The sequence below is a fragment of the Terrapene carolina genome, unplaced genomic scaffold (genome assembly GCF_002925995.2).
Source record: "Terrapene carolina triunguis isolate 2854851 unplaced genomic scaffold, T_m_triunguis-2.0 Scaffold23, whole genome shotgun sequence".
Taxonomy (NCBI): domain Eukaryota; kingdom Metazoa; phylum Chordata; order Testudines; family Emydidae; genus Terrapene; species Terrapene triunguis.
The window spans coordinates 121,611-145,955 of NW_020664374.1; positions in this window are offsets into that span (position 1 = coordinate 121,611).

The window sequence follows — 24,345 nt, forward strand, 5'->3', positions numbered from 1 at the left end:
GTGTGTGTGGCGGGGGGGGGGTGGTACTGCTACCCTTACTTCTGTGCTGCTGCTGGTGGTGGCGCTGCCTTCAGAGCTGGACAGCCGGAGAGCAGTGGCTGCTGGCCGGGATCCCAGCTCTGAAGGCAAAGCCACCGCCAGCAGCAGTGCAGATGTAAGGATTGCCACCCTTACTTCTGCGCTGCTGCCTGCAGAGCTGGGCCCTCAGTCAGCAACCGTCACTATCCAGCCACCAGCTCTGAAGGCAGCAGTGCAGAAGTAAGTATGGCATGGTATAGTATTGCCACCCTTACTTCTGCGCTGCTGCTGGCGGGGCGCTGCCTTCAGAGCTGGCCTCCTGGCCAACAGCCAATGCTGTCTGGCCACCTAGCTCTGAAGTCAGCACAGAAGTAAAGGTGGCAATACTACGCCACCCTAAAATAATCTTGTGACCCCCCCCCTTTTGGGTCAGGACCCCCTATTTGAGAAAAGCTGGTCTCCCCCTGTGAAATCTGTAGAGTATAGGCTAAAAGCACACAAAAGACCAGATTTCACGGCGGGAGACCAGATGTCACGGTCCGTGACGTGTTTTTCATGGCCATTAATTTGATAGGGCCCTACCCATCACAGTCCTGTATAAGTTAGAGTATAATATTATGCACCACTGTTATTGCAACCTCTGTCTTGAACTCCACTATGCCTCTTGTTCCTATTTATACCAAAACTGTATTCACTACATTCTTATTTTAATATATGCTCCTCTCATTCCTCTTCCTTAGTTTCTCTTGATATATTTATAGAGTATGGGTGGGATCCTGGCATTCAAGTCAATGGTAAAACACCCATCAACCTTCAATGGCACCATGATTTCACTCAATATGACCAATAAAACCCAAGTTTTATTAAACTATTTAATAAATAAAATAATATAAATAATAAAACAAGATTCACAAATATATAATCATACCCTTATTATTACTGTGATTACTTCTATAAACACTTTTAAAATAACATGCAGCTATTTGCTTGCATTTATTTCCACAGAAAAATGCTTCTCTCTGTCTGCCCACTACCTTTTCTCTCTCCTCCCCACCCCCAAAAATGCCTAGAATTTTTGTCAATTTCATGTGGTATTCATGTGAATTAACTCAAATGGTGCCCTGGTAAGTCACTTGCAGGAAAGGAGAAAACAGAAAATAAGAGAGAAACTTTCTAGAGAAGTATAGATATGAAATGATACATTTGAATGCAAATATATGATGCAATAAGTGATGTGTTAGTGAATTATAGACAAAAATGCTCCTTTTTATTTTGTAATGGGGTGGGATTTAACGTAATGTAACAAAGCTATTTGAAGTAGTTGGGAGACCTTTGAAAAGGCTAATTGTTTATCCCCTTCCACAACAAATCCAGCTGCTTAAAGCATGTTAGAAACTGTTCAAGAGGGAAGCTGTGACAACTGGCAAGCTAGTGGACTTGTTTCCCCCCTATTAGCTATTTATATTTCCAGGGACACGCTTGTTTCCCTTTCTCATTTCCCATAGCTCATTTAGCATTTGGATAATGTCATTGTAATAAAGCAGAGTGCTCCCATCTGTTGGTCACGGCTTGTTTAATTAGCAGTTGATGTCAGTTCATCTCAGCTTGAATCTGTCATTTAGTGCAGCTGTGTATAGTAAAGGACTATTGAGAGGCCTCTGGATTGAGATTTTGTTTATAGGCTAACGGCTCAAAAATATTCTCACCTCCATCATGGCTCTTTATTCATCTGAAAAAGAAGTGTGTTAAACCAGTAGTCAGCTGTTTTGCCATAGAGAGTGGACAAGGCAGCTGTGCCGTGGAACAAAGTGTAGGTCAGTTGATATAGTAATGTGATTTTTATCCAGTCTCATTTCTGTCCAGGTTCAGGTAGCAAGAGACAAATGGCTTGTTTATAACTTTTTCAGAAGGTTTCTGGAAAATAATACGATGTCTGTGAATAATACATCATAGGGAATATAGATTTGACAGCATGTCTTCAATTTTTTCAAGATAACAGCATGCTTGCGGTGGCTTTCACTATTTTACCAACAAACTTTGTTCCTTAAACTGCACTATACGATCAGATGCCTTCAACTTCAAGGGTACAGTTATTTCTCTCACTTGATGATATTTTCATGGCAACACACGGTGGAGCTTCAGATTCCTGACTCTTATCTTATATTTTCCCAAGAAGAATCAAAATGGCCATTTTGTGTATCTAGGTGGTGACCTGGTATATATATTGGCATGGTTTTTGGAAGTGCTGAGCTCCCACAGGTTTGGTTCCAGTGACTTCAGTGGGAGCTACAGAAGCTCAGCACTTTTGAAAATAGGGCCATATATGTCATATATTCTCCTCTTTGCCATGAACTCAGTCTTCATGTTGACAGTACCGGCTTTACAGTGACGCCATGGCACCGGGCCCATGCTCAAAAGCGGCCGCAGCCTGGCCCACTCCACTTGCACTGCGCCCTGAGCTGCTGACTCCTCTCGGCCATTCAGCCAGCCCAGGGTTTCTCTCCACCCCCTGCCCCTGCCCGCCGGCTCCTCCGCACCCTGTGTCCCCTCCCCTCACCCAGAGGCAGAGAGGAGCCCTTAGCTGCTGCCGCTCCAGTGACTGTCCACTTCAGGGCCCCTGGGGCCTGCTTCTCCCTGCTGCTCTGCAGAAGCGGCAGGCTGGGAAAGTCGGCGGCTCCCGCGCCCCCTTTCCCCCACGCCTCTGTAAGAAACGCCTCCTCCACTGCAGGCACCAGCGCTAAGCAGGGCTGGGTGGGGGAGATCTGTGTGTGTTGGGGTGCTAGGGAGTGGGGGTAGTGTGTGGGCAGGGGGGCACTGGGCAGGGGTGGTGGTGTGCAGGTCGCTGTGCATTTGTGGTGGTGGGGTTTCTGGGGGGTAGCACTGGGCATAGCGGGACCGGGGGGTCGCTGGGCATAGGGAGTCGGGGCGGTGTTGGGCAGGGGGGCTGTGTGGTGTGGCATGGGCCCACCCCACAGGGGAAGTTGGCATGCTGGCAGCTCAGGGCTGGGCAAGCCAGTGTCTGCTGGTTTGTAAATAGTGCCCTCACACTGGGCTGGGCAGAGCGGGGCCACCCCCGCTATGCAATGCCCCATTTCCCCTGGCTGGCCCCTAGCTCCGGGGACCCACCTCCCCACGCCATGCTTCATTGCCCCCATAGGGGCCCACAAATATGTGTGGCACTGGGTCCACAAAAGGTTAATCTGGCCCTGCATGTTGATGTCCTCTCTCTCCCGCACTGGAACTCCATCTCCCAAGCTACTATGCTTTCTCTTTTCCATTTTTACCTTCATATTTTTTTAGCCTACAATTAACCCTAATCCACAGTCACTTTTTCCTTTCTTTCCCCATTAGTGCGTCTGTCCACGTCCTGTATTCACCCATCACTTAAATTTGTTGGCAAGTATACTTGCATGTTGAGGTGCTCAGAAACTTTAGTGATGTGCATCATTATTTAGATTGTAAGCTCTTTGGGGCAAGGACTGTCTATTATTCTGTATTTGTAAAGAGCTTAGCATAGTGGGGTTCAGTTTTCGGTTGGCCATTAGGCACTACTTTAATAAAAGTAACTAATAATATAAAAAAATCAATATGTTTTCTTTTCTTTTATTCTTCTCTATATTCCTTATGACTTTCTATTTTGCCTCACTAAGAAGCTTCTGTATCCAACCCCAAATAATATATCTATGGTGTGTCTCATTATGAAGTATTTTGTGATACTTTTGAAGAATACTGCTGTAGCTCAAAATAAATTGTATACAGAGAAATGTATTTGTGGAAACCCTCCTACAGAGGACAACATGCTTTATGGAGAAAGTAAACTATAAGCTACTGGTTTTTACAGGGAGATTTACAGAGATGAAGTGTCTACGGGTCTGATCCACTTCCTATTGAAATCAATTGGAGTCTTCCATTGGCTTTACTGGGACATGCAATGGGCCCTCTGTAGGTTGTGGAGGGAGAAGAAATTCATATCTTCACAATCACTCAGTGCCACTGATCGGTATGCATGAAGGATTTGGGAGATGCAGAATAAAGTTATTAAAATGTATTCTAAAAATCTAGAAAATATGCCAAAGTGTGTGATGATGTTTCCATGGTAATTCAAAATAAGTAACCATTTTAAAAAAGCAGGTGCTTGCTGCCTGGTGACTGAGGTGTGTTTGCATGTAAATGTGTGCAGAAGTGCACAAAACAAGTAATTGTCTGCGGAACTGAGTGCCGTTACCTGTGTGGGGGGAGGGATTTGCACATTTGGTTTGCACTATGAATGTTCCATGCCTTGGAGCAGTTGGTGTTTTCTTTTCTTTTCCCTCTTTCTTCCACTTACTACTCTGTATCTCTTTTTCTTGTCAAGCTTAGAGCTTCTCCTTCTTGTGGACCTAAATTTCCTCCTTCAAATGTCTCCTTAAAACAGGTTTCTTTCAGCTGGTATTCCACCACTCCAGCACCTGGCTGGTATGACTGTTTTAAAACCCACTCTCTCCACACAAGAAAAAGCAAAAAAATATATGCAATCTATTTTGAGCTGGAAAATAGTATTCTGACTGTTTTGTTCCCTCTGTCCTCGCCATCAATTCATTGTGTTAGTGATCTAATTTATACTGTGAGCAGAGACAGTAGAGACCTTGGTATTTTATATAGCTATAAAACACCAGGGCTTCATAAATAATTATTTATCCTTAACATCACACTCCTATTAATAGCAAACCTATTAAGATATGTATGTAGGAAATGATAATACATTAAGAGAAAGCTATAGGTTAATACATTAAGGGAATTGTGACTAGACCACTGAGGGTGCTGAGAGCAGTGAAGATTCCCCTTTACACTGGAGTTTTGCACTATCACAGTCCTGGGGTCAATTGGCCCACCTACTTCTAGCAGAACATGTTGCATGATATGAGCTATAGGTTTTTTTGCTTATGATTTTATCTATTTTTTGAATATTTCTAATAGGTATAAAAAAAATTTGGTTCACTAAATAGTATGTATTCTCTCCTCTACTCACTGCATTTCATCAACTTCATCGAGATCAGAATCTTGGCTGTCTCCTAAACACTTCAACTCACAGGTTACCAAAGCATCTTCATTGCTCTTGCTCTGTCACTACAGATCAACAGAACCAGCCAGCACCTGCGAGCATCAACAACAATAACTTTATTGCAGCCTGCCAGAGAGAGCCCACGTTATGGGTCCTGGCAGCTTGCTTGGATCAATCTTGGTCTTTTCAGGGACTCGTTGTTTAACTGCTGGGCTGAGTATGGACACCACCAGGGGTGCTCTCCAGGCAGAAAACCAGAAACTGAGGGACCAAATATGACAGCTGCAGATGGGAAATCATTCCTTGCAGGAGCAAGCTACAGCACTCTGAGCAGCTGCGCGTGACCACTCAGCTTCTCTTATCATATTGGCTCAGGTGGCTGGCTCCAGAGTTCCTTTGCCGGAGAGATATGTTGGTACCTGCAGTAAGTTACATGGGTTCGTTACTCAATGCAGACTCCTGTTTATGCTCCAGCCCCAGGAGTACATCAGAGACTAAGTTAAGGTGGGGCTAATACTGAGCCTGCTTAATGGGGAGGCCCTGGCATGGACCACTCCCTTTTTAGAACAGAATCAGTACTGACCAACTGGGACTCATTCTTATGTAACCCTTCTGCCAGGTGGAGCCGGCAGCAACCAGTGCTGGGTTCAATATCTAGAGGTTCCTTTTCAACAATACAACACAGAACCAGCTCGAGCCCCCACCCAGTAACCTGCGAAAATTACACACCACCCCGGGCACCTTTGAGAGGCAATACTTCCCCTCTCGCAAGCAGAGAGTCTGAGTGTAGAAAAGAAACTTTTAATGAAAGGAGGGAAGTCACCAACATTAATTAGGGAAAATGCCACAAGCAGGATTCATAATCATAAAACTGTGAGCAGGACACCCACCCCAGCGTGTGTGGGGCAGAGTCATCTGCCTCATGTTCTTGAGTTCTACAACCAGCAGTTCCTTTTCTGTGCCCCTCTCTGCTCCCTCACCATGCCCCACTCACAGTGCTTGTCCTAGGTCCGTGAGGACCCAGGGTTCAGAGGTGCATCTGTGTGAGTTCACCTCCGATCTGGGGAAGAAGACACCTTGCTTGCTCAACCATCTGAGCACTTGCTCCGGCGGGCCCCCCCGCCATCCAGGGTTTCTCTCTGCTGGCTTTTCTTCTCTGACCTTTGCAATGGAGAAATATCCAATTTTTCTTCTGGTCCACTCCAAAGATGTTTAAACAATTCTTCCAATGTATTTTCTTAAAAAGCACGGCTTCAAAGTAAATAGTGGATTTATTACACTTATTTCCATTTGTGTCTCCTGAGCTAACCCCTTAGAAAGCACTAATTTTTAAATAAGAATTCAGCAGCACTGGAAGTACAATCACACTCTGTTTGCACTGGAGGTTAATGATGCTATCTTGCCTTAAGAAGTCTGGCGTTTACACTGTGTATTTCAAAGGTATTTTGATTAAGACGCATTCTATAAAAATACTCTCCTATCCAAAATGGGATACAAAGAACAATGAGGTAGGTATCAGGGATGTTGATTAATCACAGTCAACTCACACGACTAACTAAAACAAATTAATCATGATTAATCACAGTTTTAATCACACTGTTAAACAATAGAATACCAATTGAAATTTATTATATATTTTTGGATGTTTTTCTACATTTTCAAATCTATTGATTTCAATTACAACACAGAATACAAAGTGTACAGTGCTCACTTTATATTATTTTTATTACAAATATTTGCACTGTAAAAATGATAAACAAAAAAAATAGTATTTTTCAATTCACCTCATACAAGTACTGTAGTGCAATCTCTTTATCGTGAAAGTGAAACTTACAAATGTAGTTTTTTTTTGTTACATAACTGCACTCCAAAACAAAATGATGTAAAATTTTAGAGCCTACAAGTCCACTCAGTCCTACTTCTTATTCAGCCAATCGCTAAAACAAACAAGTTTGTTTACATTTACGAGACATAATGCTGCCGGCTTCTTATTTATGTTGTCACCTGAAATTGATAACAGGTGTTCGTCTGGCACTTTTGCAGCTGCCATTGCAAGGTATTTGCATGCCAGATATGCTAAACATTCGTATGCCCCTTCATGCTTCAGCCACCATTCCAGAGGACATGCTTCCATGCTGATGACACTCGTTAAAAAAATGCATTAATTAAATTTTGACCGAACTCCTTGGGGGAGAATTGTATGTCTCCTGCTCTGTTTTACCCACATTTTGCCATGTATTTCATATTATAGCAATCTTGGATGGTGACCTAGCACATGTTGTTCGTTTTAAGAACACTTTCACTGTAGATTTAACAAAACGCAAAGAAGGTACTAATGTGAGATTTCTAAAGATAGCTACAGCACTCGACCCAAGGTTTAAGAATCTGAAGTGCCTTCCAAAATCTGAGAGGGAGGAGGTGTGGAGCATGCTTTCAAAGTCTTAAAAGAGCAACACTCTGATATAGAAACTACAGAACCTGAACCACCAAAAAAGAAAATCAACCTTCTGCTGGTGGCATCCAACTCAGATGATGAAAAGGAACATGCGTCGGGCCGCACTGCTTTCGATAGTTATCAAGCAGAACCCCTCATTAGCCTGGATGCATGTCCTCTGGAATGATGATTGAAACGTGAAGAGACATATGAATCTTTACCGCAACTGGCACGTAAGTATCTTGCAATGCCGGCAACAAAAGTGCCATGCGAATGCCTGTTCTCACTTTCTGGTGACATTGTAAACAAGAGGTAGGCAGCATTATCTCCTGTAAATGTAAGCAAACTTGTTTGTCTCAGTGACTGGCTGAACAAGAAGTAGGACTGCGTGGACTTGTAGGCTCTAAAGTTTTACACTGTTCTATTTTTGAACGCAGTTATTATTTTGTACATAATTCTACATTTGTAAGTTCAACTTTCATGATAAAGAGATTGAATTACAGTACTTGTATGAGGTGAATTGAAAAATACTATTTCCTTTGTTTTTTACAGCACAAATATTTGTAATCAAAAATAAATATAACGTGAGCACTGTACACTTTGTATTCTGTGTTGTAATTAAAAACAATATTTTTGAAAATGTAGAAAACATCCAAAAATATTTAAATAAATGGTATTCTGTTATTGTTTAACAGCGCTATTATTATTTTTTTAATCACTTGACAGCCCTAGGTGTATTTTTCCATGATTCTCATCAACATTTGTTAAATACACTACATTTTACTATTTATCTTGGTCTGTAGCTTCAGGAATTTTGTGTGGCCCCATTGGGAATTTCACAAATCACTGATGTAACTACGTTGATCTTGGGAAAAATCTCTTATCACAAAACAATTTAATTAAATTTCTCTGATAAAACCTTGTACAGGTGTGACAAAAATCAAGATGTCCAATTCTGATCTCAGTAAATCTAGAGTATTGTATACCTTTGGCTTCAGTGGAATTGCTTCATATATTAATCAGGCATATATGAAATCTGAATATGACCTAATGCCATCACTGTGTGTGTGTGTGTGTGTGTGTGTGTGTGTGTGTGTGTGTGTGTGTGACAGATTGCCTGCCTGCATGTATGTGCATGTGATAGGTGCAGAGTTTCCTTGTGAAAGATGCTTGTTTGAAAGGAGTTAGACTCTATTACAGACCCCAATCTTTAGAAATAGCTAAGTTATAGTTTAAGGGCCAAATTTTCAAAATGTGGTTTCTATTTGTCTATTCACCGCATTGAACCTGCAATCACGTCAGCCTGCAGTAGGTGGAATTTATGGGTCAGATTTGCTGGAGCTACTCAGAAAATGGATTGGGGGGAGGAGGGATTCTGTGGAAAACATTGATGAAAATGAAAAAAAATCTTTTCATCTAAATTTTGCATGGAATTTTTTTTTATTTTTCAGTAAAAATTCAAAACCAAAAAATTTCAGCTCAGAAATGCTATTGTGCTTCCTCAAGGGAGTTGTAGTTCAGATACCTCTTGCTCCCATGCTCTTCTATAGGCGGGGCTCCCTGATCGGATTACATCTCCCATGATGCACCTTCACCTCCCCTCTTGAAGAGGGGAGGTGGTGCATCATGGGAGTCCCCAGACATAGTACATCATAAGAGATGTAATCCAGCTGGGGAGTTTGGTCCATAGAGGAGAATGGGGATATGAAACCACCAAACTATAACTCCCATGATGCACTGCAGTACCATATCCAAATCAATATTTTGTTTTCAGCCAAAATATTTTGGTTTTCAGGCATTCAGTTTTTCTACAAAAAGAGATGGAATTGAAACAGACACTTTTCACAGAAAAATTGTTTAACTGAAAATCCATTTTTTTTCCCCATGGAAAATTTTCACCAGCCCTACTCAGAACCTAGCAGCTCCCATGGCTATCAAAGAGAGAAAAGTCTTCATGAGAACTAGGGTTGCTGGCCATATTTGAAAATTTGGCCACTACATTTAGGTGCTTAAATGGGAGCTGAGCTCTTTTTTTGAGAAGTGGGCCCCATTTGTGGGTACTAAGCATTTTTAAAAATCTGGCCCAATATGTGTAAACCCTATGGCATACAAAAATTGTCTACAAATGAGTTTTGCACACACATTTTGTCATAAATAGTTGAATGATACTGTGTAAAATAACTGCACATGCAAACACTCGCATATGCAAAGTTATGTACCAACCAAAGGCTGAAGCCGCTTTGAAAACTTGGCCCAGGGAGAAACTACAATTTTCTACTGGATGTGATCCTACTGTGTGAGAAATATACATCAAAATGTTACCATGCTGGAGTCTTAGAACTGGAAGTGTAATTAATGTGCTTGGGGGATCATAGTTCATAAAGGGCTGCTCATAGATCTTTGTTGGCACTTTAGACAGAAGCTAGTTTTTAAGGGTATGTCTACACTACGAGAGTAGTTCGATTTTAGTTAAATCGAATATGTGCAATCGATATTAGAAAGTCGAACGTGTGTGTCTACACTAAGGACAGTAATTCGACTTTGTCAGTCCACACTACCAGGGAAAGCTTCGACATTGGAAGCAGTGCACTGTGGGCAGCTATCCCACAGTTCCCGCAGTCCCCGCTGCCCATTGGAATTCTGGGTCGAGCCCCCAATGCCTTCTGGGTAAAAAAATGTGGCGAGGGTGCTTTTGGGTAACTGTCGTCATCCGTCAGTCACTACCGCCCTCCCTCCCTCCCTGAAAGCGCCGGCGGGAAATCAGTTCGCGCACTTTTTGATCAGTGACAGCGCGGACGCCACAGCACTGCGATCATGGATCCCGCTGCGACCATCGCTGCAGTTGTGGCCATTCTCAACGCCTCGCACCTTATCATACACCTTTCCCAGAGGCAGATGCAGAGAAATCAGGCGAGGAGGCTACGGCAGCGGAGTGAGGACCTGAACTCCGAGAGTAGCACACGCCTGTCAGAAACCACGACACCCAGCGCCGAGGACATCACGTTTGCAATGGGGCATGTGGATTTTGTTGAACGGCGATTCTGGGCCCGGGAAACAAGCACGGACTGGTGGGACCGCATAGTGCTTCAGGTCTGGGATGAATCCCAGTGGCTGCGAAACTTTCGCATGCGGAAGGGGACTTTCCTGGAACTTTGTGACTTGCTGTCCCCTGCCCTGAAGCGCAAGGACACCCGGATGCGAGCAGCCCTGACTGTCCAGAAGCGAGTGGCCATAGCCCTCTGGAAGCTTGCAACGCCGGACAGCTACCGGTCAGTCGCGAACCACTTTGGCGTGGGCAAATCTACCGTGGGGGTTGTTGTCATGCAAGTAGCCAAGGCAATCGTCAAGGTACTGCTGTCAAAGGTAGTGACCCTGGGAAACGCGCAGGCCATCATAGATGGCTTCGCTGCGATGGGATTCCCAAACTGCGGTGGGGCTATAGATGGGACTCACATCCCTATCCTGGGACCGGGCCACCAGGCCAGCCAGTACATCAATAGAAAGGGCTACTTTTCAATGGTGCTGCAAGCACTGGTGGACCATCGGGGACGGTTTACAAACATCTACGTCGGATGGCCGGGCAAGGTTCATGACGCTCGCGTGTTCAGGAACTCTGGTCTGTTTAGACGGCTGCAGGAAGGTATTTACTTCCCGGACCACAAGATAACTGTTGGGGATGTGGAGATGCCTACAGTGATCCTCGGGGACCCAGCCTACCCGCTAATGCCCTGGCTCATGAAGCCCTATACTGGGGCCCTGGACACTGCACAAGAACTCTTCAACTACCGGCTGAGCAAGTGCAGAATGGTGGTGGAGTGTGCTTTTGGCCGTCTCAAGGGGAGATGGAGAAGCTTACTGACTCGCTGTGATCTCAGCGAAACCAATATCCCCATCGTTATTGCAGCTTGCTGTGTGCTCCACAATCTGTGTGAGAGCAAGGGGGAGACCTTTATGGCGGGGTGGGAGGTTGAGGCAAATAGCCTGGCTGCTGATTACGCCCAGCCAGACAGCCGGGCGATTAGAAGAGCCCAGCGGGACGCGCTGTGCATCCGGGAGGCTTTGAAAGCCAGTTTCAAGGCTGAGCAGGGTACCCAGTGACTTTTAAGTTTGTGGACACAGAAGCTGAACTTGCCCCCGTTTCTTTACCCAGTTGCCGTCGACTATCCTCTCCAATTACATACCCCCTTCACCCCCTTCCCAAAAAATAAAATCTGTTCTGTTTTGTTAATGGACACCGTTGTCTTTATTACTGTTTTCGCGGGAATGTTTTAAACCTGGGACGCAGACTGTGGCGGGGGGCGGGTTTAGGGTTGTGATGCAAATGATGCTTCTAAACTCCAGGAATGACAGGCTCCGCGGTGGTGGACTGGTTGTTTCAACGGAGCCTGCCAGCCCTCCTGGCCGGGACTGCGTGTATGTGTCGGCTATGTGACTGTCTTGCAGGGGGAGGAGGGTTACAGATCCCCTGCTGCGCGGCTCTGTGATCCAGGGTAAGGACCGCTGCATAAGATCTGTAACTGCCCTCCCCCGCCACCAAGTCACAGAGCAACACCACCGCCCCCACCACACAGAACATGAAAACCACCTCCCAGACTGACCAGGATAACTAGTCACTGCACTGTATATGTGCCCTGCTGCTGCACCTGCCCCCTGCTAAAGGTGACTGTCCTGTCCAATGACCAAGCCCCTTCCCCCCCCTTCAGACAGACTCTCCTCCAAAAGAAGAGGATGGAAACAGTAATGAACAGAAACGTATTCTTTATTAACAACCGCACATGGAACGGGGGGGTGAAACTTGGACGGGGTCTTGTGTGAGGCGGGTAGGAAAGGACTTTTCAAATTTTGGGGAATGAGAGCCTTCTAGTGGTAGAGCAGTCCGCAGGGGTGGAGTGAAATTTTTCACGGCCCCTTCCACCCCTCCGTGTTTGGACTTTGGGTGAGGGGGGTATGGGACTTGGTGGCGGGGCAGGGCAGTTACAGAGAGACTGCAGCGGGGCTCTCTCCTCCTGCCTCCAGTCCTGCAGAACATCCACAAGGCGGCGGAGCGTGTCCGTTTGCTCCCTCATTAGTCCAAGCAGCGTTTGAGTAGCCTGCCTGTCCTCCTGTCGCCACCTCTCCTCCCGTTCAATGTTTGCCCGGTGCATTTGGGACAAGTTCTCCCTCCACTGTGTCTGCTGGGCTGCCTGTGCTCGGGAGCATCCCATTAGTTCAGCAAACATGTCTTCCCGTGTCCTCTTCTTCCTCCTCCTAATGTGCGCTAGCCTCTGGGCAGATGTGGCTGTGGGAATTGGAAAAAGGGAGTGAATTCCTGAGACAGATCAATGTATCTGTGAACAGAGAACATAGTCTTTCTCTGTGAACAAGACCATGCAGAGCACCTATCACACGCGCACTGAGGACAAGGTCGAATTTTCGGCCCTCGCCTACAGTGCCTGCGGTCTTGCTGTGGCGAGCTGAGGAGCAGGGCAGGACACCGGACTTTGTCTAGCTGGCAAACATGGTAAGCCGTAGACTTGTGGCCGCTTAAAACTTTAAGAGTGGCACTGGCCTCCTTTCACATAGAAAGCAATGCGAGTCTCTGCTGGCAGCAATCCTGCAAGCATGAACTCTGGCCCTGTCCCACCCCCTCGCGGCTGTAAACCGCGTGGCTGTAAACCGGCGGTTGCAGTTCTGTAAAGGGACGGGCAAGCAGTCCCAATACTAACTTTCCCCTACCTAATTCACAGCAGGGAGTCATGCCAGACATCACCCTCCTGAAGGTCTCGGAGAGCCAGAAGGAGAAGATGCTCCGGGATAGCCTGCAGAAACCGGGGCCATTTGCTGCAATGCTCTGCAAGGCCATGATCCCCGAGTACCTGCTGGCGTTGTGGCAGGGAAACGTGTCCTACCACGGGGGGCCTAATAAGCTCTCCCTGCCCAGGAACCTGCTCATGAGGCTGGAAAAACACCTGCAGGAGGCGTATGAGGAGTTCTCCCCGGAGGATGTCGCCTCTATCCCTGGTTACATTGACCAGTTCTTGGCTTAGGTGCCCTTGGAGGGACAAATGAGTGCAGCGTTTTGGGCACTATAATCATGAAGCGGACATTGTGAAATTTTTTGAAAATGGTTCGGACTATATATTGAGGAGCCCAAAGACAGACTCATCATGATACACTTTGCACAGATTCCCGTTTTGTTTGACTTTCTTGTTTACATGTTTTGAAGCACTTTACCCACTGTTAATATTTTAAATCTTCCTGTTTTGTTGTAAATAAATGTTTACATGTTTTAAAGCACTTTAGCTATTGTTAATATTTTAAATATGCCAGTTATGTTGTAAATAAATGTTTAGATATTTAAAACACTTACTGCTTGATCCTTCCCCTGAATCTGTGTCTGGGATAACGGCTGGGGAGGGTTGGTAGGGGATCTCTGTCAGGGTGATGAAGAGCTCCTGGCTGTCGGGCAAATCAGCGTTGTAAGCGCTGTCTACTGCCTCGTCCTCCTCATCTCCTTCCTCCTCTTCCCCGTCTGCTGAGGAACCGGCCGCGGACAATATCCCATCCTCAGAGTCCACGGTCAGGGGTGGGGTAGTGGTGGCGGCCGCACCTAGGATGGAATGCAGTGCCTCGTAGAAACGGGATGTGTGGGGCTGGGATCCGGAGCGTCCGTTTGCCTCTTTGGTCTTCTGGTAGCCTTGTCTCAGCTCCTTGATTTTCACGCGGCACTGCGTTGCATCCCGGCTGTAGCCTCTCTCTGCCATGGCTTTAGAGATCTTCTCATAGGTCTTTGCATTCCGTCTTTTGGAGCGCAGCTCGGAAAGCACGGACTCATCTCCCCACACAGCGATGAGATCCAAGACTTCCCGATCCGTCCATGCTGGGGCCCTCTTTCTATTGGATTGCACGGCCATCTCTGCTGGAGAGCTCTGCATCGTTGCCACTGCTGCCACTGCTGCCGAGCTCGCCACGGTGTCCAAACAGAAACTGCGCTTCAAACTGCCCAGACAGGAAAAGGAATTCAAATTTTCCCGGGGTGTGGCTGGTCAGAGCATCCGAGCTCGGACTGCTGTCCAGAGCGTCAACAGAGTGGTGCACTGTGGGATAGCTCCCGGAGCTATTAGCGTCGATTTCCATCCACACCTAGCCTAATTCGATATGGCCATTTCGAATTTAGCGCTACTCCTCTCGTTGGGGAGGATTACAGAAATCGATTTAAAGAGAGCTCTATGTCGAACTAAATGGCTTCCTGGTGTGGACGGGTGCAGGGTTAATTCGATATAACGGCGCTAAATTCGACATAAAAGCCTAGTGTAGACCAGGCCTAAGAATGCATTTATTGTAGAAATATGGAAAGTGATAGATGATCTTCCCTGTTTTTGTCTTAAGGGTCCACATTGTTGTTCCTTTCTGGGTCTGTAGTGTGACCCCTCAGATCACCTCCCATGGGATAATTCTACCTATTGCGACCCCTGAAAGATTTTCTGTCAATTTAGTTAAACGTTTTTGTTTCTTTATTTCTCAAAGTCTAGAAACTGTCTACATGATTTATACTGTTTTATTGTTCTGGCCAATTTAATCTGCATGTTTTGAGTTCTGAACTGGGATTCACACAGCACTGAACATGTACAAGAGGATATGTTTTCATTTGTCACCTTCTGTCAAGGCTCCTTCCCCACTCTGAACTTTAGGGTACAGATGTGGGGGCCTGCATGAAAACTTCTAAGCTTAATTACCAGCTTAGATCTGGTCCACTGCCACCACTCCCAATGTGCTAATTCCCTTCCCTGGGTAGCCTTGAGAGACTCTTCACCAATTCCCTGGTGAATACAGATCCAAACCCCTTGGATCTTAAATCAAGGAGAAATTAACCATCCCCCCTCCTCTCTCCCACCAACTCCTGGTGGATCAAGATCCAACCCCCTTGGATCTAAAAAACAGGGAAAATCAATCAGGTTCTTAAAAAGAAGGCTTTTAATTAAAGAAAAAGGTAAAAATTATCTCTGTAAAATCAGGATGGAAAATAACTTTACAGGATAATCAAACTTAAAGAGCCCAGAGGACCCCCCTCTAGCCTTAGGTTCAAAGTTACAGCAAACAGAGGTAAACACCCTAGCAAAAGGTACATTTACAAGTTGAGAAAACAAAGATAAAACTAACACACCTTGCCTGGCTGTACTTACAAGTTTGAAATAGGAGAGACTTGTTCAGAAAGATTTGGAGAGCCTGGATTGATGTCTGGTCCCTCTTAGTCCCAAGAGCGAACTCCCCCCAAAACAAATAGCACAAACAAAAGCCTTCCCCCCACCAAGATTTGAAAGTAACTTGTCCCCTTATTGGTCCTTTGGGTCAGGTGTCAGCCAGGTTACCTGAGCTTCTTAACCCTTTACAGGTAAAAGGATTTTGGAGTCTCTGGCCAGGAGGGATTTTATAGTATTATACACAGGAGGGCTGTTGCCCTTCCCTTTATAGTTATGACACCTTCTTTCTACTGATCTGTGATAAGAAGGCAAGTGTTAATATGGTGCCCTGTCAGTAAGATATTTCTCAATCTCCCTTGTGTAATTCCCTGCTGACCATCAGGATGTTACTCATTGTGTACGCTCCTTCCTCCCCTGCTGTTTCTCTCTGGTAAGAAAAGAGAATCTGAGAAAGAAGCTGTCACATTAACCTACCTGCCTGGAACATACTATAGGATTTGTCATTCTGGATCAGACCTTTGATCCTTAAGTCAGTGATAGTGCCTCTGGCATTGGGCACTAACCATCTACTGATGCTTGAAAGGAAGGGGGAAAAAATAAGAAGATTACACCAGGCTACTTTGTAGAACCATAAAGGCATAGAAGAAAAATGCTTGCCAGTAGCCTGGCATTCACTTTGCAGAATTGTGATTTTAAAATGAGTATTCTTTCCGTCATGCAAAAGTGGCAGCTCCATGAAAGAGGGATCTGCAGGAAACTTTGACCCAGTCCCTGAAGATATATAGAGGGTCTTTCCCTCCATACTCCATTCAGTTCCCTATCCCCAGCAAAAGGCAAACTGCCACCTTGTTTGCTAAGCTCTAACTGGCTGACTATCTGTGACTGAACTCCAATTAGCTACATGCCTGACCCTTCTAATGGGAGTCACGTAGCATAGAAAGTGATGTGATGTTGCTCTGAGCAGTTCTTTATGTGGATACTGGGCCACCTACAATATGCTGCCATCTGGATAACGTGACTGGGTGCATCAGGGCACGACTCACTCAGCTGCAGCTCTCCATTTTTAGGTCACCGTTTCTTGCGAAGTCTGAGGTAGCAGTGTGTTGGCCCTCCAGCCAAGACAATCTTCAGTTCTACCCCTTTCAGGGTGGTCTGGTCCAAAATAAATCAGGAATCTGAGTTTTGTTATGAATTTCAGGTTCAAATAATCCCATAAACTCGGGCAAAACTCAGTTCAGATTGCCAAATCTCTGCAGGTTTTGAAGTGGAACCATAAATCAGACCAGGTTTATTCAGAACTGGATCCCGGTTTGTTCCAAAACTAAGGCTGTTGATTAATCGCCCTTGACTCATGCGATTAGCTCAAAAAATTAATTGTGATTAAAAAAATTAATCTAGATTAATCGCAGTTTTAATTGCACTGTTAAACAATAGGATACCAATTGGAATTTATTAAATATTTTGGATGTTTTTGTACATTTTCATATATATAGTATTCTGTATTGTAATTGAAATCAAAGTGTATATTATTTTTATTACAAATGTTTGCACTGTAAAAATGATAAACAAAAAAAATAGTATTTTTCAATTCACCTCATACAAGTACCGTAATGCAATCTCTTTATCATGAAAGTGCAACTTACAAATGTAGATTTTGTTGTTGTTACATAACTGCACTCAAAACCAAAACAATGTAAAACTTCAGAGCCTACAAGTCCACTTAGTCCTACTCCTTGTTCAGCCAATCGCTAAGGCAAACAAGTTTGTTTACATTTACAGGAGATAATGCTGCCTACTTCTTATTTATAATGCCACCAGAAAGTGAGAACAGGTATTTGCATGGCACTTTTGTAGCCGGCATTGCAAGGTATTTATGTGCCAGATATGCTAAACATTCGTATGCCCCTTCATGCTTTGGCCACCATTCCAGAGGACATGCTTCCATGTTGATGATGCTCGTTAAAAAAATGTGTTAATTAAATTTGTAACTGCACTCCTTGGAGGAGAAGTGTATGTCCCCTGCTTTGTTTTACCCGCATTCTGCCATACATGTCATGTTATAGCAGTATCCAATGATGACCCAGCACATGTTGTTCATTTTAAGAACACTTTCACTGCAGATTTGACAAAACGCAAAGAAGGTACCAATGTGAGATTTCTAAAAATAGCTACAGCACTCAACCCAAGCTTTAAGAATCTGAAGTGTCTTCCAAAATCTGAGAGGGATGAGGTGTGGAGCATGCTTTCAGAAGTCTTAAAAGAGCAATAATCTGATGCAGAAACTACAGAACCCGAACCACCAAAAAAGAAAATCAGCCTTCTGCTGGTGGCATCCAACTCAGATGCTGAAAATGAACATGTCAATCTGCACTGCTTTTGATAGTTATCAAGAAGAATCTCTCATTAGCCTGGAAGCATGTCCTCTGGAATGATGGTTGAAGCAGGAAGAGAAATATGAATCTTTACCGCATCTGGCATGTAAATATCTTGCACACGGCTATGACCGTTCCATGAGAATGCCTGTTCTCACTTTCAGGTGACATAAATAAGAAGTGGGCAGCATTATCTCCTGCAAATGTAAACAAACTTGTTTATCTGAGTGATTGGCTGAACAAGAAGTAGGACTGAGTGGACTTGTAGGCTCTAAAATTTTACATTGTTTTATTTTTGAATACAGGGTTTTTTGTACATAATTCTACGTTTGTAAGTTTAATTTTCATGATAAAGAGATTGCACTACCATACTTGCATTAGGTGAATTGAAAAATATTATTTCTTTTGTTTTTACAGTGCAAATACTTGTAATCAAAAATAAATATAAAGTATTCTGAGTTGTAATTGAAATCAATATATTTGAAAATGTAGAAAACATCCAAAAATATTTAAATAAATGGTATTATATTATTGTTTAACGGTGTGATTAATCATACGATTAATCGCAATTAATTTTTTTAATCGCTTGACAGCTCTATCCAAAACATTCACAAACTTTGGCAAAATTTTCTATGGTCCTGGGATGAGGTTTGTGTTCATGATTAAACATGATTCCAGATGAATGTGAGCTGTTTCAAGTTTTGTAGTGTCTAAGGTGAGTAAATACTATCAGATTCCCACTTGTCAAGCTCAGCCGTCTACCCAGACTAGATTGTTACAATATGCTCTATTTGGAGTTACGCCTAAGGAACATGTTGAAATTTCAGCTGATGCAGAAGGTGGCTGCCTGAGTACTTCTCACAAGGGGCCTTACACCTGTGCTCCAGAGAGTGCATGGCCTCTTGGTGCAATTGCAAGTGGTGGTTTTGATCTATAAAGCCCTTTATGGTTTGGGTCCCTGTGTATTTTAGAGACAGCCTCTCTCCCTGTATTCTTGCCCAGCAGTCGAGATTAACTAGGACACTTGAGCAGTTCCCAGATATGTTTGGTGGGATCTAGCAGAAGGATGTTCTCATTGGTGGCCTGCCGCTCCTGAATTTTATGACCCTCCAGGATGCAGTAAAGCAGAAGCCTGGTGTTAAGTTGCATTGTTTACCAAGGCTTTTGCAAATGGTGTGGTGTGAGTTCAGGCTACTTATGCCGTGTTGCCTAAAATGATTCTGTTTTCTGTATACTGCACCTTCAGTTTTTCAGATCTCTGCCTCTCTGCAGAGATAGTAGCTATTTGTTCTCTGAAGCCTACTGAAGAGGTGATGCATGCTGTGCCGTCTCACTAGGTGGCATATTTTATTCTTTCTTGTTTTTCTTGGCCTAAAATAAGTGTGTTTAGATAGATGTGACATTTGGGGCTTCACTCAGGCCAGTAAGGGGTTTAGTCAATGTCTGCCTTGTGACCCTGGGTGTCTTGTGACTATGCAGCTTTGGTTCAGAGCTCTGAGCTCAATAGCCTGCCAGCAGCCAACAAGCCTGGGCTGGCTTTGCTCAACTTGGATACTCCTTGTAGGCTGATCCTAGTACCCTTCCAGCCCTGAATCTGCCCCACCGTAATCCTCCTGCAGGGTCCAGTCTTTCTCACTGGATCCTCACAGAAAAGGTATTAGGTTTGCTGTCTCGACAGAGACAATACAGCATTCCAACCTGCTTACTAGAAGCACACACTTTACTGAACTTACCTAGCCCTGATGATGTATGATGAAAGCAAAACAAGTTCATTAACAAAAGAGCATGGATTAAGTGATACCAAGCTTTAAAAAATCCACAGGCAGAGATGGTTACAACCAAATAAAGATGAAAACATGCATATAAAAGCCTAAAACTTGATCTAGCAATATAGTCTTTGTTCAAGATGGCTTTTCTCTCACTCCGAGTCTTCTTTTCAGCTTTTTACTGGCCGGTCAGGCCAGGACCCACCACAGAGATCAGATTGCTTGATTTATGTGTTTCCTTAAAGTGAAAGTTCAAGATGGAATCTCTGTCCCTTATATTCCTAAAGGAATTGTCTTTGTCCTAAAACTCAGGAAGATCTCGTGGGGATTCAGTCTCATCTGTCTCTCTGGGGTGGAGGAACCATGTTAATTCTCTGTCTCTCAGGGCTTGGCTACACTTGTGAGTTAGAGCGCATTAAAGCAGCCCTGTGCGCCCTACCTCACTACCTGTCCACACTGGCAAGGCATGTAGAGCGCTCTGACTCCATGGCTAGAGCGCTCCTGGTACTCCATCTCGGCGAGAAGATTAACACTTGGTGTGCATTGGCTGAAACACCCGGGCGTCAGTGTGAACGAGGTGTTGCATTACTGCATTCTGATCAGCCTCCGGAAACGTCCATTAATCCCCTTAAGTCAAGTGGCCAGTCTTGTCATTGTTTTGGAATCACTGCAGGCATGCCGATATGCCCTTTGAAAGCTCCGTTTCTGACAGCCGGCATGCTTGTCTGCTCCGAGACAAAGCAACCATTACTGTGGAATGCCATGTGTGTGAGAAAGAGAGGGGGGAGAGGGGTCTGTTGCTGTCTGAACTTACAAGACAGCATGCTGACGTGCTCTCAGCCCCCCAAAAACCCACTCTCTCTCCCCCCACATACACACACAACATACTCCCTGTCACACTCCGCCCCACTCCCCGCATTTGAAAAGCACATTGCAGCCACTTGCATGCTGGGATAGCTACCACAATGCACTGCTCTCTGTGGCCGTTGCAAGAGCTGCTAATGTGGCCATGCCAGTGCGCTTGCAGCGCTCAGTCTGGACAGACTGCAGCACTTTCCCTACTGCGCTCTATGAAGGCTGGTTTAACTCAAAGCGTGCTACATCTGCAAGCGTAGCCATGCCCTCAAGTTCAGTCTCAGGATAGCTCCCACTGGTTTAGCTTGAGGGCTTTGTTTACTGCTAATGTGTAAATTGAGGTAAACCCACATTCCTTTCTCTAGGACAGACCTGTTGGTCACCTTTATCTAGGCTAGGCTCTCTGGTCTTAAACATGGTCCATTAACATTATACAGAGAGTACTTAACTTCTCATATAACATTGTAACAGATATTTCACAATGATATTATTGACCAGTATGTTATTAGTTTTCAAATGATACCTCACAAAACATATTAAGAAACTAAAAAACAGGCCCAGGTCTTTATTGGGATGGTGGGGCTCTGTGTCAGCTCCCATCACTGAGCTATGCAGGAAGGGTAAGGGCATAGGCATGTGCAGCACATTTCATTAGGGTGTGCACCCAGGGAGCCCCGCCCCTGCCTTGCCCCTACCCTGCCGCCATCCACTCCCTCCTACTTCCTGCCCCCTGACTGCCCCCCTCAGAACCCCCAACCCCCCCTGCTCCTTGTCCCCTGACTACCACCTCCTGGGACCCCTGCCCCTAACTGCCCCTCAGGACCCCACCCCCTACCTGTCCCAACCCTTATCCACACCCCCGCCCCCAGACAGGCACCCGGGATTCCCACACCTATCCAACCGCTCCCCGCCCCCTGACAGGACCCCCAGAATTCCCGACCCATCCAACCCCCTCTGCTCCCTGCCTGCCCGAACCCCTCTCCACACCCCTGCCTCCTGACAGGCCCCCCGCAGAACTCCTGACTCATCCAACCCCCCAGCTCCTTGTCCCCTGACCACTCCCTCCAGCGACCCCTCCACCCTAACTGCCCCCCAGGACCCTCCTTGCTCCCTGTCCCCTGACTGCCTTGACCCCTATTCACCCCCCACTCCCTCCATGCCCCATCCAACCCCCCCTGCTCCCTGACTTCCCCCTCCAGAGACCCCCCACCCCTAACCACCCTCCGGGATCCCACGCCCCTATCCAACCCACCCTGCTCCCTGTCCCCTGACTGCCCCCACCCCTTATCCATCCCCCCGGCCCTGGACACCTTACCATGAGGCTCCTAGCAGCATGTTTTGCTCACGCAGAGCCAGACACACTGCCCTGCGCATGGGTGGCAGGTTTGTAGAAATTTTGGTGGTGCCCAGAACCGGCCCCCCCACAACTCCGCCCCCCACCTGCCTAAGGCTCTGGGATGGAGTTTGGGTGGGGGAGGGGGTCTGGGGTACAGGCTCTGGGATGGAGTTTGGGTGCTGGGTGCAGGCTCCGGGCTGGGGCAGGAGGTGGGTGTGCAAGAGGGGGTGAGGGGTGCAGGCTCTGGGATGGAGTTTGGGTGTAGGCTCTGGGCTGGGGTGGGGGCATAGAAGGGGGTGAGGAGTGCAGGCTCTGGGAGGGAGTTTGGGGGCAGGAGGGGGTGTGTGGGAAGGGGGAGGGGTGCACGCTCTGGGAGGGAGTTTGGGGATAGGAGGGGGTGCAGGGGTGAGGGCTGTGGGGCTGAGGGGCTCATGATGCAGGAAGGGGCTCAGGGCTGGGGCAGGGGATTAGGGTGCGGGGGGATGAGGGCTGGGGTTGAGGGGTTTGGGCATTGGAGAGGCTCAGGGCTAGGGCAGAAGGGCAGGGTAAGGGCAGCCTGCCTTGCCATTATGGAATGGGGGGCACTAGGACCCTGGGGCAGCAGACAGTTGAGCAGGAATGTGCTGCTGCAGCAGCACAAGCAGGCACGGGAGAGGCTTGTGCTGTTATTTTTCAGGAAGGGACGCTCCGGGGAGGGGGGGAGACTCGCGGGGGAGCGTGGCAGGCGGGGGGAGAGACCCACGGGGGGGGGGGGGAAGGCGGGGGCTGGGCCGGGGAGGGGGGGGGAGGGGCCGGGGCTTGCTGCACGGGGAGAGTGGAGCCATTTACCCACCCCTGCATTAGGGGGTGCCTGTGCATACCCGGCACACCCCGTGCACACGCCTATGGGTAAGGGTCTGGACTGGGCAGTGCCAGAGGGCTCTCTGCACGCTGAAGGAGGATCTGGTCAAGGGCCCGGTGCTGGGCAACCCAGACTTTGACAAGACCCTTATGGTGTTCACTGATGCCCCACACACAGGGCTGGGCACGGTGCCGAGGCAGGCCAATGCAAAGGGGGAGAAACACCACATCATGTACCTGAGCAGGAAGCTGGTGCCCCGGGAACAGGGCTATGCAGCCATGGAGAAGGAGTGCCTGGCCATGGAGTGGGCTCTTAAAAGGCTGCAGCTGGATCTATTTGGGTGGCACTTCACTGTGTACCCGGACCACTCGCCCTGCCGTGGCTGCACCAGATGAGAGGGGCCAATGCCAAGCTCCTGAGGTGGAACCTGTCCTTCCAGGATTATGAGATGGAGGTGGTACATGTTAAGGGGAGTGCAAATGGTATAGCTGATGCTTTGTCCTGGAGAGGGGGGCCTGAACTTCCTCAGGTCACTGGCTAAAGCGACCCCGCTCAGTTCGGTCTCGGAGGAGGGAGAGATGTGATGTAGTGGGGATTTTCCCGTGTTATGTTGTATGTGAGCCTATGTCAGTCTTACTGTTTTGCAAGAATGCTGTGTGTGCCTCAGTTTCCCTGTGTATTGCATCAATGTCTAGGTGGTGAGAATAAGGGGGTGTGACTTTTGCGGAGGCTGCTCCAGCTGCCTGCACCGATGCTATAGCTGCCCCTTCATAATCTGAGAACCAGGAGGGGGATGCGACCAGGTGACTCTTGGCCCAGGAAGCGAGACAAAGGCTGGAGAAGGAGCAACGGGCCGGGCAGCTGGATGCGAGTCAGTCTCGGCTGGCTTGGGGCTCAGGGGGAAGACCAGAGCCCTGGCTCTGGGCCCCCATCCCCCAAGATTGACTTGACTGAAAGTCACTGATTTCTGTGCTAACAAGTTCTGTTCTACGCTGTGTTCCTGTCGACTAATAAACCTTCTGTTTTACCGGCTGGCTGAGAGTCACGTCTGACTACGGAGTTGGGGTGCAGGACCCTCTGGCTTCCCCAGGAGCCCCGCCTGGACAGGATGGTCGAAGCTGTGTAAGCTTCTTGCCCTGGAGACAGTGTGGTCAGAGAGAGGAGGCATGGTCCCCCAGAGTCCTGACTGGCTTTGTATGAAGTAGTTCCAGAACACTGACCCGGTAGGAGGGAACGCAGCGAGCCAGCGGTGGGTGGAGGGTCTGGCGGGGGAGTGAGGCGTCTCGCTCGGACATGCGCTGGGCTGGCCGGGCATGGGGGGTGGGGGCAGTGGCTTGGCTGTGGCTGGTGGATCTGCCTGGTATCCCAGCTTGGGGGGGCCGGCAGCTTGGCTCAGTGCTCGGCCCCTCCAGGAGGCGTCTCAGCCCAGGCCCCAGCGTGGCCGAGGCTGTCCCAGCAGCTTGGAGGGGCCAACGGCTCGGCCTGGTGCTCAGCCCGTCTGG